Source organism: Tamandua tetradactyla, chromosome 6, assembly GCF_023851605.1.
Source record: "Tamandua tetradactyla isolate mTamTet1 chromosome 6, mTamTet1.pri, whole genome shotgun sequence".
Classification (NCBI taxonomy): domain Eukaryota; kingdom Metazoa; phylum Chordata; class Mammalia; order Pilosa; family Myrmecophagidae; genus Tamandua; species Tamandua tetradactyla.
The window spans coordinates 175,701,438-175,716,218 of NC_135332.1; the positions used below are offsets into that span (position 1 = coordinate 175,701,438).

Genomic DNA, 14,781 nt, shown 5'->3' on the forward strand with positions numbered 1-14,781 from the left:
CATGCAGTGAGGGTAAGTCTCCTCCCCATAGCATAGCACAAAGAGCGTGTGCTTTGAAAAGGGCAGGCCTAAGTTCAAGTCCGTCCTGACACTTACCAGCCCTGGGACCCCCTGCTAAGCAGCTTGACCTCTGAGGCTCAGTGCCCACATCTGTGAAAGGAGGGTCAGGGGACAAGACTGATGGAGGGGTTTTGGAAAGATGGCCCAAGATCGTGCAGGTACTGGTAGGTATTTAATGCAGTTATCTGGGCCTCAGGAAAACATGGGGTGTGGCTGCCACGATCTGCTGGCCTGGCCTCGGAGGCCAAGAGGGCGCCACGCTCCAGGCTGACCATCTCTTTGGACTTGAGGAGCTCCGGGAAGAATGTGGAAGTGGGTGTCACTTAAAATAACTCGTGCTGGTTAAAATAACTCTTCCTGGTTAAAATAACTTGTCCTGGTTGAAGGCAGGAGTTTCCTCTTATCCTAGAGGGAAACAAATGTTGGAACCGTGAGTGTGGCCCTCTGGTGAGGGGGTGGCCGGCCTCCAGGGAAGGGTGGGAGTTAAGACTGCTCAGACCCCTCCATCCTTCCTTCTACCCTCCCTCCACCTTCCCTCCACCTTCCTCCCCAATTCCCCAGCCCCCTCCCCTCCTTCTTCCCTTAGGCTCCACCCCCTCCCATTTAAACACCTCTAGCAAGAATATGCACTAGAAAACTGGGTAGACCTGGCTCCAGTGGAAATACGAATGACTGAAAAACACTAGAACTATTCTTAGAGAACCTGGGACATGGGAATTCAAACAACGATCAAGATACTGCAAGGTATCATGTAAGAGGGCTTAAAATGGGGAGGGCACAACATGCCAGGCCCCAAGCAGCAGTATTCCTGAAAATCCTAGGGAGCAGTATTCCTATCTAAGTTCCTATAAAAGTTTTTCTTAGTAAGTTTTTTTTTGCAGAAATTTAAGACCTCCAGATTGAGCTTAGGCCAGATAACTCCTGAAACCCAGAACTCCCAGTCTCTCCAAGAATAACAACCAGATTCATTCCTCCACCCCAGCAGGTCAACACCACTTTCCAGCAAAGAATAAGTTGAAATGGTCATTGCCCAGTTGTCCCTGAAGATTGAGAGAAAGAACAGATGAGAGGGAGGCGGTGTAACTGAGAAATTAGGCTTTAACAAACGACCGTGACTACTGATTCATTATACAGATGTTTCCTTTTGGAGTCTGGTATTATGGAGTGGCCGGAGGGAAACACCCGAGTTGGCAGAACCGTAATCCAGTAGCAATGAGCCTTGATAATGACTGCATAACTATATGGCAAGCATAGAAACAAGCAAAAAAAGTCAGTTGCCCATGTTTTTACAGATCTGCTTCTGGATATTTTGCTTTTTTCTACTAATATATCTATACTACACTGTCTCTGCTAACCTATCTATTGTAAGCCTTAAAATTGGGTAGATTTCAATGCTAGTGGTGAGCAAGAGAGAGGGGTAAGAGGTATAGGATGTATGGAGCTTTTCTTTTTTCTTTTATTCTTCTTCAGGAGCGATGTAAATGTTCTAAAAATGATGATGGTTGTGAATACACAACTGTAGGAAATATTGTGAACCATTGACTGTACTTTGGATGACTTCTATGGTGTGTGAATATATCTCGATAAAAATATATTTTAAAAAATGGGGAGAGAGGTGACCAGAATGCTTTCTGAACAAATACACTTTGGTTGCTTTGAAATTTTAATGTTGAATATAGCTCTCTGGGTATGTCTCAGGACATAAATAATTCAAATCTCAGATTTTCTTTCCTTTAAATACTGAAGTAACAGTAGAGTACTGATAAATACGCTTATATTTCTTTTTCTAAAAATAGCAGAGTACCAAACCAAAGCATGAAAGAAGCACAGACAAGAAGCACGTTCTTAGTGGGGTGGGTAAAAGGGTGGAGGGGCTCAGGGGCTGGAGCGCATCCCCTTCCCTAGCCTTCCCCCACCGAGCCCTGGCCAGGCAGCACCTCCCAGATGCCTGTTTGTCCTCCTGCCTCCTTCCCGCCTCCACACAGAGTCAAATGACTCCAAGTGAAAGTGCCATTTGGATCAAAATATTAGAGATGTATTAAGACATTTAAAATTGCACACAGATCAAAGTATATGAAGAAATATATTTTCTGGCTCCCCCTCAGGACTGTCATCAAAATAATAAAGAAGCCATTTCCCACCTCCCACATTAATGCCACTATAATAAGAACACAGTTATAGTTGCCTTTGAGAAATTGGGATTTGTGAAATTATGAGCAGAAATGGAAGCACTGTCAGCCGCCAGTATTTGGAGAAAAGCAGCTTAAATCATTTAGGTGTGACGTGCTGGAAATCCCTGGGCTTTAACCTAACCAGCAAATGGCCAAAAGCCAAAACTTTGTCCTTTGCCTTCTATGTCCATTTATCATACTCTCACTAAGCCTGCTAGAAAAATCCCCAATTCTGCTAACCAAAAAAAAATTTTTAATACTCTTCTCTACTTCAGACACTCTCAGCATCCACTGCTGGTGTCTTCCAAAGACCTTTAAACAGCAGGAAATATTTTAGAGCAATGAAAGGGGAAAGTGAATTGAAACCCGAAAATATGGGTGTGGATTATTGGTCCATCATTTGTGTGTAAACTTGGCGTTCTTACTACATCTCTACAGCTCAGATGGTAACACAACACAGTGGTCACTGCTGATGAAAGTGCATGCCTAAGTGGTTAATTCCTGATGATTTAAGAAGACAACCACAATCCATCAACATTTTAGTCCACACATGATTGAATGGACATTTAAGAAAGAATGTTCTGGGTACTGTCTGAAAGCCTTTTTTGAAGCATTCCGGTAAGTGAGTGGTAAAACTGAGTCAAGGTAGATTAAGGAAGGAACAGGCAGTCGTGCCCCACCTTAGAAGTGAGTGGGACCACAGCAAGAGTGGACATGGCAGAAGCAACGAAGATGAGGGTGTTTGAGTCTGACTCCAGCTCCAGTTTGGACTTCTGTGGATAAAATTGGAAATCATGGATGGCTGTGTGTTCCAATGAGGCAAAAACTCTCTAGAGAGGCTACTCAACAACCCTAGCAGACCTGTGCTGAGGCAGTGGTTCTTGGCTTTCAGAAAGGCAAGTGGCATGTGGGTGGTTGGGGAAAGCAGGACAAGGAGTCCGGGAGCTTTGCCTTTCTCAAGTTCTCTCATAGCTCGAAAGGTGGCAGGCCAAGGAGAAAATGGCCAGTGGCTCAGCTCCAATCACTCCAAATGCACTGAACAGGCCAGATCATCTGATGACCACTCCAATATTGAAGAGGGAGTACTTTTAAGAATATCTGTTCTGATATCAAAGTCCTACACAACACTATTAGAAAACAAAGTCACCAAAAAGCAAGAATTCGGTCTATTTTGTATTTAAAAGTATCACAAGCTGCTGGAGCAATATAAAGCTATAATTACAGTTTTAGAGCAATCTTGGTTGAACCTAAAATAAACAATCCTAATCATCAAAACAAGGATATGAAGTCGTATGAGACAGATGTTACTGCATGAAACTATGATATGTGTTCACTTGAACAACAATCCAGCATTACAAGTTTTGAAATGAATTACATCAAAATCTGGGAAATTATCTCTGAACACTTACCAGTTATATTGTAATCATCTTTCATTGGAAGGCAACTCTGGTAATTTTATTATAGTACCAGGATTGGAATATTGTGCAGTTCAACAAACAATGATCGTGGAGTCATTCCTTATTTTAACGTACCATCAGCCAAGTACACAGAATACAAGTGACACAGAGTTCTAAACCCTCCTGAGACTCTGAGAGATGTGTTCTTCCATGACGATGGGAGTGGAAACAGATGAATCATGAAATCGATAAGGTTAAAGCTTTAGGAACCCTCATTTGATAAGTCCATTCCAAGGCCCTATACCTGATCTTTAATGTAATTTTATTGAGATATATTATATCTTCACATACCATATAATCATCCAAATTATACACAATCAGTGGTTCACAGTATCATCATATAGCTGTCATCACAATCGATTTTTGGACATTTTCATTACCCCAAAACAGGCACCTAATTTTGTATTTTAAATTAAATTTTCTTTTCCTTAAAGACTGATTCCAATATTTTTAAAGCTTCAAGACCCACAGAACCTGTATCCAGCCCAAGATAGAAATAATGGGGGAAATATCACCTTGGAAGAATGGCAATGAAGAAAGTATCTACAAGTTTACATCTATGACATGGAAAAATGTAAAGCACTGACAAGTTCTGCAATTTAGAGGGAGTTTGGATCAAGTTACCAAAAATCTAGACAGATAAACTGTACTTTCATCATACAAAAGCATGAATCGACCATGAAAGCTGTCATCCTTCAGATTTTGGCAAATTTCAGGATACATTCTTGCATTTTGGTAAACTAAATGAAGTTTGCCTGTACATAGGCTATGATATGAGTATCAGAAGGAAATTTTATGCACCTCTTCAGAGTTGCACCTCTTCTTCCCAAAGAATATACCTGAATCCAAGACCATCCCATCAACTCGGCTACGATCCTTATTTCTCCTAGGCCAATAAAAATGTCTAAGCCCTGCCCTGAGAATAAATTTCCATAACACCAAAAGAATTGCAGGAACTCCCTACTACATATTGCAAGATCATAAGCAGTGGTGGAAATATAAGATAGGATTCAAAAAATAGTCAAAATTTTTCATGTTTTAGCAAGGATACTAGAAATCAATCCTAACAGTTTGATGGGATGGCATCTTAAGCCTAAACTTGGAGTTTATTTCTAGTAAATGATATGGTGAAATCAAAATATATTGGATAAAATATTGAAGACAAAATGAGAAGGCTCAGGAAGGTAGAAATGCTTAGAATAAATTTATTATATAAAGCCTGAGAGCCCACACCTGACTCGGTTTCCTAAGAGAACCCTGAGTACATTTTCTTCATTAAGGAGATGAGAAACTTCCTGGTGAGAGCCCTGTGGTGGCCATCCAGTAGAGGCTGCTGCATGGAACTAGATTTCTTAACGTCATGGGGTGATAGAAGCCCAGATGGCAGAGGCCAAGCGACAACACTTAAGTGGTTAGAAGCAAAGTGGATGGAATTAACATGATGAGCAGAAAGGGTGGAGTGGTTTTCAGGGGGCCTTGACGTATAAGAATCATGGTGTTCCTACAAGGCTGAGAGATGGAGTGTGGATTATCATGTTATCAGTTTATGGGATCAGAAAAATCAAGTCCATGCCTCTCTACTTCCTAGCTATGTCACTTACACAAGCCTCAAACTCTCCATTAGTTTTCTTCAGCTGCAGGATAACAATATAGTTTGCTCTGTCAGCCTCACTGCTTGGTGTGAGGTTCAGAATTAAAAAGAAATACCGCCTGGGTGAAATTGCCTGGTAACCAGTCAAGCATTATGTGAATGTGAGTTATTATTATCTAAAGTCCATTTGAACTATCATTTTATCATTTGAAATCCTGCAGCAGTATTCTATTTAATGACGCTCCTAAGCAAACTTTACCTTATTCGCTTTCTCTCAGATAAACCTATTGTACAAGGATTTTGAGAGGAATAGGAATGTAAAAATGAATAAGGCAGGGTCTCTGCTCTCAATTTGTTCAAAGTGTACATGGAGCCAGTAAACAGGGGAGGGTTGAGGTCATTTGAGAAATGCTGTATCGGGGACAGAGGAGAGCAATATAGGAACACTGAAGAAACAGGTAAGTTGCCTGGAGATAATCAAAGTGACATCGCCACAGGATAATTAGTAAATGAAAAAAATGGAAGCAGAGAATTGAAGTGTGGTAGATTCTCCCCAGAACCCCCATGCCATCCTCCTCTCCTTCCTTTCAGTAAAGGAATCCTCTTGGGTTTTAGCTGGGAACAAGGCTGCCCAGCCAGAGCCTACATGAATCCACCTACCTTGCAACTAGGTGTGGTTATCTAACAATGAGATGTGGGCTCAAGTGATGAATGCAACTTCCGGGTCATCTCCTGAAAAACAAAATCCTTTGACCTGGACACTCCTTCCCTTTCCCATAGGCTAGAAGGTAGGCATGTGAGAGCCAGCTTCAACCACACAGCAAACGCAGCGGCCCAGGGACTGGGAGACCAAGAAGTGGAAGAACCCTGATGTCTCGTTGTGCCAGGCTGCCGTGGTAAATACCACGCATTAGGCGAGCTGACGCAATGGAAGTTTTTGGTCTCGTCGTTTTGGAGGCTACAAGGCTTGCTTGTTCCAGGGTCGGTCGTGTTCTGACTGCTGGCAATTCTGGGGTTCCTTGGATTTTTTTTTGGTCACATGCAGTATCCTCTCTTTTCTCTTGCATGTTCCCTCCAACTTCTGGCTTCCAGCTTCTGGCTCTTTCCTGTGGCTTTCTCTTTATAAGGCCTCCAAGAATCCAGTAAGACCGACCCTCATTCAGGTGGACCTCACTTTAACTGAAAAAAAAAATTTAAAGGTCCAATTTACAATAGTGCAAATTACTTGGATTAAAATTTAAAACATGCCTAAATTGGGGTACATAACTCAACTACCACCCCTGGGATCTGATGTTCTTGTGAACCAGAACTGCCCTGCCAGCTTTGAAGTGCTTGCCTCTACATGTTTTATGAAAGAAAAAGAAAGTTCTGACTTTTCTGTTTTTAAAACTATTTTATTTTAACTGCACCTTAACCTGTTAACTGACTATATCTCAGTAGAGGAAACAACATGTGGAAAGGCCCAGCTTCAGGAAGGGATTACACAGCTCTGTTTATGGAATTATGGAAATTTTAGTATGGTAGCCACAGAGGAACTCAAAAGGATGAGCCCTCATGAGGATGTGAAATGTTGCAAGAAAGGAGGCTGATCATCAAGACTCGGATCTTAAACTTAGTCCCTAAGGTATCTGAGAGCCAAATTGTGTTCTCAGAACTCATAAAAGTCTTCTCTTGCTGAGCCAACATCAGAGATCATGTAGCATGGTGAAAACAAAGAAATGAAAGAAGAGAAGGAGAGAACAAGGGAAGGAAACAAGGACTGCTAAATCTTAGTGGTGTGAACTTAGCCAAGATTCCCTAAACCTCAATTTTTCAACTATAAAATGGAGACAGTCACATGCTTTGCAGAATTGTTTGAGAGCAAAATGAGATCGTGTAAACAAAGTGAATGGAACATGTTAGAAACTCAATAAATATAACTACCATTGGTAGCTAGAGCCCTCTTTTTCTGGACATTGGCCCCATTGTCCCATAGACCTTTCCCTCATGAAGTCAGAGCCACACAGCTGCTACAGATGTCACTGTGTAGCAGACACTCTCCCCTTTCCAGTTTACATCACTCTGAGTTTATAGACAACTCTCCAGTGACCACTCCAAACCATTGCAGCTGCTCAGCAAAATCAGCTTAATTTGCTCTTTTACTCTTTCCTCACAAAGGGTCCCTTCATCCCTATGATGCTCTCCCCTGGGTGACTACCCATTTGACTCCTTTGGCTGGTAATGAGGTATGCATATGGTGGAATGTGAGATTTCAGGTCCATTCTCCCAGAGGTCTTACGGGAAGCCTTCTTCTCTGACTCTGCAGTGGGGGAATTCTAGGGATGGGGGAGTATGCGTGGGGAGCACATCCTACTGAAGCCTGGGTTAGAGTGTAGAATCTTGGGAAATGGAGAGGATGCTAATATACACAGTGAATTCCGGAGTTTCAGTAGAGAACTCAGGATACGTATTTACAAGGGGCCCCTAAGACCTGCTCAGGGAAATGATGATGGGTACCTTGGAGAAACAGATAGGGTCTATGAATCACAGACATTTCAGACAGAAAAACAAGAGACAAAGATGACCCAATACATTGTGCAAATATGGGGCTGTCCAGTGTGACAAGAGGTGGAAGACGCCTCTTGAGAGGTCCCAAAGCTAAGGTGCCATTCTGGGACTGTGGTGAATGAAAAATGCCTTTGCAGAAGCATTGCTGGTGCCCCCACATGCCCCAAGCCCTGGAAATAGGGGATTTCTTCCAAGTCCCTTTGTGGGAAAGCCAATAGCACTGAAAGCTTAAGGGATTTAGGGAGACTGGAGAGCTTTAGTAATTTCTGAGGGGCCAAGCAGTGTGAATCAGACTGAGAAAACTAGTCCCAAGGAGCGCAAAACTGAGGCTGTCAAAGATTTCATCCAAGTCTTCTGACCCGCGGCGCATGCTTTTCCCACTTTACTGTCTGCAAAATCAGAGTGGAAGGTCCTCGTTTCTCTTTCTGGTTTTCTTGAAGGTAGAGGTGGGTATGTGCCTCAACTCTAAATGCAAAACTCTCAAGCATGGAGAAGACTCTGTGAGGCAACAGGGTGGGTTGGAAAGTACGTGGGCTTGGCTACTAAGTGGTCCTGGTTTGATTAGAATCCTGGCTCTAGTGATTCTTAGCTGCTTCCCTACCCACCCCCCCACCCCCACATACTTTTTCTTTATTAGGAAATAGTTACATCATGAAGATTAATGGGATAATGTTTGTAAAGCATGCAGCGTAGATGAACAAAAGGAGGAGTAGCTTCACAGTTGGTTTGATCTTATCATAGGGGTAAACTGAGAATGTTTCTCCAAATCCCTCTATTCCAATCCACCAATGATATCCTACAGAACGTTTTTTACCTTCTAACTGTTGGACAGTAGTTTTGTTTGCTTGCTTGCTGTGCTGGTTTGAAAGGATGTATGGACCCTAGAAAAGCCATGTTTTAGTGTAAATCCCATTTCATAAAGACCGAATAATCCCTATTCAATACTGTGTGTTTGAAATTGTAATCAGATTATCTACCTGGAGATGTGATTTAATCAAGAGTGGTTGTTAAACTGGATTAGGTGATGACATATCTCCACCCATTTGGGTGGGTCTTGTTAAGTTTCTAGAGTTCTATAAAAGAGGAAACATTTTAGAGAATGAAGGAGATTCGGAGAGAGCAGAGAATGCTGCAGCACCATGAAGCAGAGTCCACAAGCCAGTGACCTTTGGAGATGAAGAAGGAAAATACCTCCCGGGGAGCTTCATGAAACAGGAAGCCAGGAGAGAAAGCTAGCAGATGACACCATGTTCACCATGTGCCCTTCCAGCTGAGAGAGAAGCCCTGACTGTGTTCGCCATGTGCCTTCTCACTTGAGAGAGAAACCCTGAACTTCATTGACCTTCTTGAACCAAGGTATCTTTCCCTGGATGCCTTAGATTGGACATTTCTGTAGACTTTCTTGGCCTTAGAACTATAAACTAGCAACTTATTAAATTCCCCTTTTAAAAGCCATTCCATTTCTGGTATATTGCACTCCAGCAGCTAGCAAACTAGAACACTTGCTTTGCTTGTTTTTTTTTTTTCTCTTAAAGCCTGTATAGGTCTTGGTTAAAATACAGAATATCAAGTCTATGAGCAAAACTATGAGTTGCAAAGGTCAGATTGCTAGAAGAAAGGAATTCAGTTCAGCTGGAGTAGGGTGATGGGGGAAATGAGTGGGGAGAAACAGAGCAGGGAAGGTGAGCAGGGAACATGTCATTGCTTTGATGCCAAAAACAACATTATCATGTTCAGGGAAGGAGAGTCACCAAAGAATTTTGAGAGAGTATAGAGAAAGATTTAAATTTCCAATAGAGCACTTCAAATATTTAAGGAGAAAGACTAGAGGCAGAGAGTCCACTTGGGAGCTAGTGCAATAGCTCAGGTGAGATAGGATCTATACCTGTTCTAGTACAGAAGCTATAAGGATAAGACAAGGAGAGAGATTCAAAAGACACCTAGAAAGTATCGCCCTTGTCCAAGAATGGAGCAAAGCCAACAGGGCCATGGACCCAGGGCTAGCATCCAGCCAGGAAGAACTGACCCCAGGAACAGCCATGAAATTTGTTGCTCCCTGGCGGCATTGTACTCCCTTTGAGAGTGGACACCACCTTCGTCTCCATGTGGCTATCCTCTGAGAGCATGTCATCTGGTATCAGCTGATAAAACTTAAGACACCACCTTTCCCAAGTTGCTTAGCCATAATTGTTCCTATTTGAAGATGGGAAGTCTTCAGAAGCAAAAGGTAAGGCACTAGTGGTAGATCTTCTGATCCATGACAGGCAGAGGGAGCAATAAAACCAAGGGTATGTTTTAATACCTCCTACCCTCCGATTATACCCTAAGTCTGGATCTTGTCATGTTGGAGGTAGATTTGCCTGCAACCTCAAACTTGGCCCAGCCACCGGAATGGCTTTAGCCTGGAGGACAAGTGCCAACCAGGCAGGGGAATCACAAGGTCTCCAGGTATGGTTAGGGACCACAGGTGGTGCGCAGGTAATAGGCTGCAATTCTTCACCATCTCTTGTTGTCCTTAACCTTCCCCCATATATTTGCAAAGGGTCTTTTCATTAAGGCCGTTCACATTTTCCTCTTGGAGGGCGCCATCTCCTCTACTCCAGATCCTGATGAATAGCTATGGTCAGAGAGTCCTCTCAGATAACATGGTATGTGAACAGAGACCAGAATGAAGGGACGGAGTGGAGCAGGTTCAAATCTGGGGAAGAGCCTTCCAGGCAGAGAGAATAAGTAGGGTAAAGTGCATGCTGTGCTCAGGACCAGTGACAAGGGACTGTGAGGCTCTGGGATGAAAAAGGATAGTAGAAAAGAAGATCCAGGATGGTGACTGGAGGCCATGGGAGGAAATGGGCACCTCTGAGAGGTTCGAGCATGATCTGATACAAGTTCCAAAACGCAGTAATTTTTATGTTCTGTTTATTTTTTATTAGAGGAGTTTTGGGTTTACAGAAAATCATGCAGAAAATACAGAATTCCCATATACCACCCTAATTATTAACGCCTTTCATTAGTGTGGTACATTAGTTATGAATCATGAAAAAGCATTTTTATAATGGTGCTACAACCATGGTCAATCATTTATAATTCATGGTATAATCAGAGCATGAACAAGGGTAGCTAGTGTGCAGGAATAGATGGTATTGGGTAGTTGAAGGTGAAGTGTATGGGAGGGAGAGACTGGGGGAGAGATGGGAGAGCCAAGCAGGGGTTAGGCTATGGAGCACCTGAGCCCCTGACCAACGAACTTTGGCTTCATCCTGTGGTCATAGGGGAAGAGAAGGAATATTTTCAGCAGGAAATCACATGGTGAGGATTTGTATTTTAAGATTGCTACCCTTTTATATACCCCAAATAACTGAAAACAGGGACTAAGACAGATAGCTGCATACCAATATTTATAGCAGCATTATTCACAATTTCCAGAAGATAGACACCCCAAGTGTCCATCAACTGATGAATGGACAAACAAAATCTACCTACAATGGAATGGAGCCCTACAGATAGGGCTCACTATCTGTAATTTTTAATCTGTGTTTTTTTTTTTTTTATTAAAAAATTTTATTCCATTAGCAAATATACAAACAAAAATGTCCCTTTCGAACACATTCAAATATATAATTCAGTGCTTTTGATTGTGTTTTCAATGTTGTGCCGCCATCACCACCAACCATTACCAAAACTTTTACATCACCCCAATAGAAGCTCTGTACAATTTAAGCATCAACTCCCATTCTCTACCTCCACCCTGGCCAGTAGTGCCTTGTATTCTAGTTTCTGACCCTATGAATTTGTTTATTCTAGTTGTTTCTTTAGAATTAGATCCTACAATATTTGTCCTTTTGTGTCTGGCTTATTTCACTCAACATGATGTCATCAGGGTTCATCCATATTGTCACATGTATCAGAACTGCATTCTTTTCACAGCTGAATAATATTCCATTGTAGGTAGATTTTGTTTGTCCATTCATCAGTTGATGGACACTTGGGTTGTTTCTATCTTCTGGAAATTGTGAATAATGCTGCTATAAATATTGGTATGCAGCTATCTGTCTTAGTCCCTGTTTTCAGTTATTTGGGGTATATAAAAGGGTAGCAATCTTAAAATACAAATCCTCACCATGTGATTTCCTGCTGAAAATATTCCTTCTCTTCCCCTATGACCACAGGATGAAGCCAAAGTTCGTTGGTCAGGGGCTCAGGTGCTCCATAGCCTAACCCCTGCTTGGCTCTCCCATCTCTCCCCCAGTCTCTCCCTCCCACACACTTCACCTTCAACTACCCAATGCTATCTATTCCTGCACACTAGCTACCCTTGTTCATGCTCTGTGCCTTTCCCCATTCTCTTCTTTCTGCCTGGAACACACTTCCCACCCGTGGCTCACCTGGATAACTCTTACCCCTGTTCCAAACCACAGATCAGTATCATCTCTTCCAGGAAGCCTTTCCTCTACCCCTCCTGCTCCCAGTCATGGTGCACATAACCCTACCATACTAAGACAGTTATCTGTTTACAAGTTGGTCTCCCCCAAGATGGGCTGCTCCTGGAGGGCCTGGTTGCATTTGATTATTCTTTTATGCACCTGCTCCTAGTGGACTACCCAGCACTGAGTGGAAACTCAATAAATGCATCAGTACAGGGCGAGGGCAGGACAAGGTTGAGTTCCCAAAGGGCAAATGGAGGATGATTGTCAAGGCAACAACCCAGACACAAGAGCAAAAGTGAGCCACTCAAGGAACTGAACTGAAAGGTAAGATCTGATGGGGCTGGAGCTCTTCTCCAAAGCAGAACCCCAAATATCAGAAATTATCCCCAAGGTCAAAGCAAAATGCAAAGCCAGAAGTGTGTGATCCTGAGCCCCAGAATGTCACCTAGAGCTTCTAAACTCCCCTCTGAAAATCCCTAAGAATGCATGTAGAGCATATTAGACTCAGTTACATGGCGGGGCATGGGGGGAGGCAGAGAAAAGGAAGCAGGTGAGGATACACTCTCCTATGGCTGTGTCCCTGCTGCTTGGTCAGGAGTCATAATGGGGACTTTTCCACAAGAACCTCAGGAATTGTCATGGGCCACCTAATAAAGTGGATACAGTTTAGGGAGGGAGAGAAATGGAGCTAGTATTTTTCCCCCTTTGTACTCTAGGTTAAGGCACTGGCCAAGCCCTCTAATTTCCCTCCTACCTTAGCTTCATCTTCCCCCAAGTAATAAGAATGTTTGTATGAACTATTGATCATGAACACACATGATGGATCCTTAAGATGTCTTTGGAGCCTGAACCCATGTGGAAATTTACCAGCCCTGGGCTGAGGTTCTCACAGTCTAGATGCAGGAGCCGCCGGAAACAAATGTCTGTGAATTTAGAGCACGAGCCACTTTTGTACTCATCTCGTCTCCTCTCTTCTCTCCAAGGAGCTTCACAGATGCTTCTTGTGGGATGTGGAAGGATAGTAAAGAACTGCCCTATGTAGGAATCACATACTGTAGGAAAGAGCTTAGTCTGCATGAGACTCTTTGTCTCTGTCTTTGACTCTGAGCTAGGCAAGGCTGAGTCCCACCAGCTAGTAGACAGAGAGAGAGCATCAACGTTTCCTGGGATTCTGCTCCATTCTATCTCAGGACAACAATGGCCACAGACCCTAAGACCCTTGAGACCTATCTCAAGTCCAAGTGATGAGAAAATCAAGAACCAGGCCATCTTCTCTGCCTGACAAAACATATTCATCAACTAGTCCCTCATCCAGCCACTCCCAACATGTCTTCTATCTCCCAGTCTACAGACTAAAATGCCTTTTATAGCAACAATGCTAAAGTTTCCTTCAAAAACTTAGGTTTTTATGACAGCCAAATATAAGGTGGGGAATAAAAGAAGGGTTGATTTAAATTCTCTGCCAGCTGGGATTTTCACTACACTCCTGGCTAATACCTTTGATGTCCAAACATGAGGATGCCGGGCTGATTATTGGAACTGATTTCTATTCTGAGGGCAGATGTTGATTTCTCCTTTCTGTGTCTTCTAGTAGTTTTCCATTCCTGGATTACTGAAGACCAAACTGTTGCTACTATTACACAGAAGAATTTTGCTCCATTCAGATCACCATAAAGCAGTTTGATTTTCCTGGAAAAAAAAATCATTGTTTACCTGCTTTTTTAAAATTGCTGTTATGGCATTGACTTTGGTAGTTAAGGCAGTGGTGGCGATTCAATTATTAAATAACAAGGGATTGACTGAGCCGCAACCATGTGGCATGAACTGTGCTGACTTGGGCTGGTGGTGAAGTGAGGGTAATCAGGAGATGGCAGAGGGCACAAGGGAACTCAGCAGGAGTGTTAGCACTGGTGAGGTTGGTGGGGCTGGTGGTAGAGATGGGTTTGACAATGACTGAACCAATGATAATGGTTTCAGTTGTGATGATGGAGGTGGCCAAAGGTGTTGGAAGGTAGTTTGTGCTGGGGAGACCGTGAGAGCTGAATGCTGATGATGGTGCTGGTATGCTCTGTAGGTGATGGCCAGGCAGGCAGACGGGGGCATGGCGAGCATAAGAGAGGTTTTTGTTTTCAAATAGTATTCTTCAACTAACTCAGTTCACCAAAATGCTTTCAGATTTGTGCTCAGCAAAACTAAGGAAACAGGTAAATAATAACTTCTTCTTTCTCCGGAACACATTCTCTGCAGTAGAGCAGACAAAAAAAAAGAATGCAATGACCAGGCTCTGATGCATATCACAGCTAGAAGAGTTAACAAGGTTGTGGCTATCAGATGCCATCTGAGTGATGGAATTCCAGCCTGACCCATTTCCCTCTCCACAGTCTTCCAGAGAGACAGAGCGGAGAGGAGAGGGGGAGGAAATTCCCACAGGGATGAGAGACTGGGGATGGAAGGGCCTGGTGTCAGGGGCCCAGAAAACAATGCCTAGATTTGGTGATGGGCACTCAGCATGTAACCATACTCATGACTGA

At 43.0% G+C, this 14,781-nt stretch overlaps 1 long non-coding RNA gene across 3 annotated transcripts in view; it reads right to left on the reverse strand.

The window, feature by feature from the left end:
* Positions 1–243: 243 nt before the first annotated feature.
* Positions 244–14,781, reverse strand: part of LOC143686519 (uncharacterized) — a 138,896-nt gene continuing 124,358 nt past the window's right edge. The window contains exons 4-6 of one of the 3 annotated variants that reach the window (XR_013177225.1): positions 13,748–13,939; positions 5,940–6,458; positions 244–465 (exon numbers count right to left, since the gene is read on the reverse strand). This is a non-coding gene — a long non-coding RNA (uncharacterized LOC143686519). Of the gene's footprint in view, positions 466–4,958; positions 5,198–5,939; positions 6,459–13,747; positions 13,940–14,781 lie in introns of those variants that run through there. The other 2 variants (XR_013177224.1, XR_013177226.1) reach the window with 2 other exon arrangements.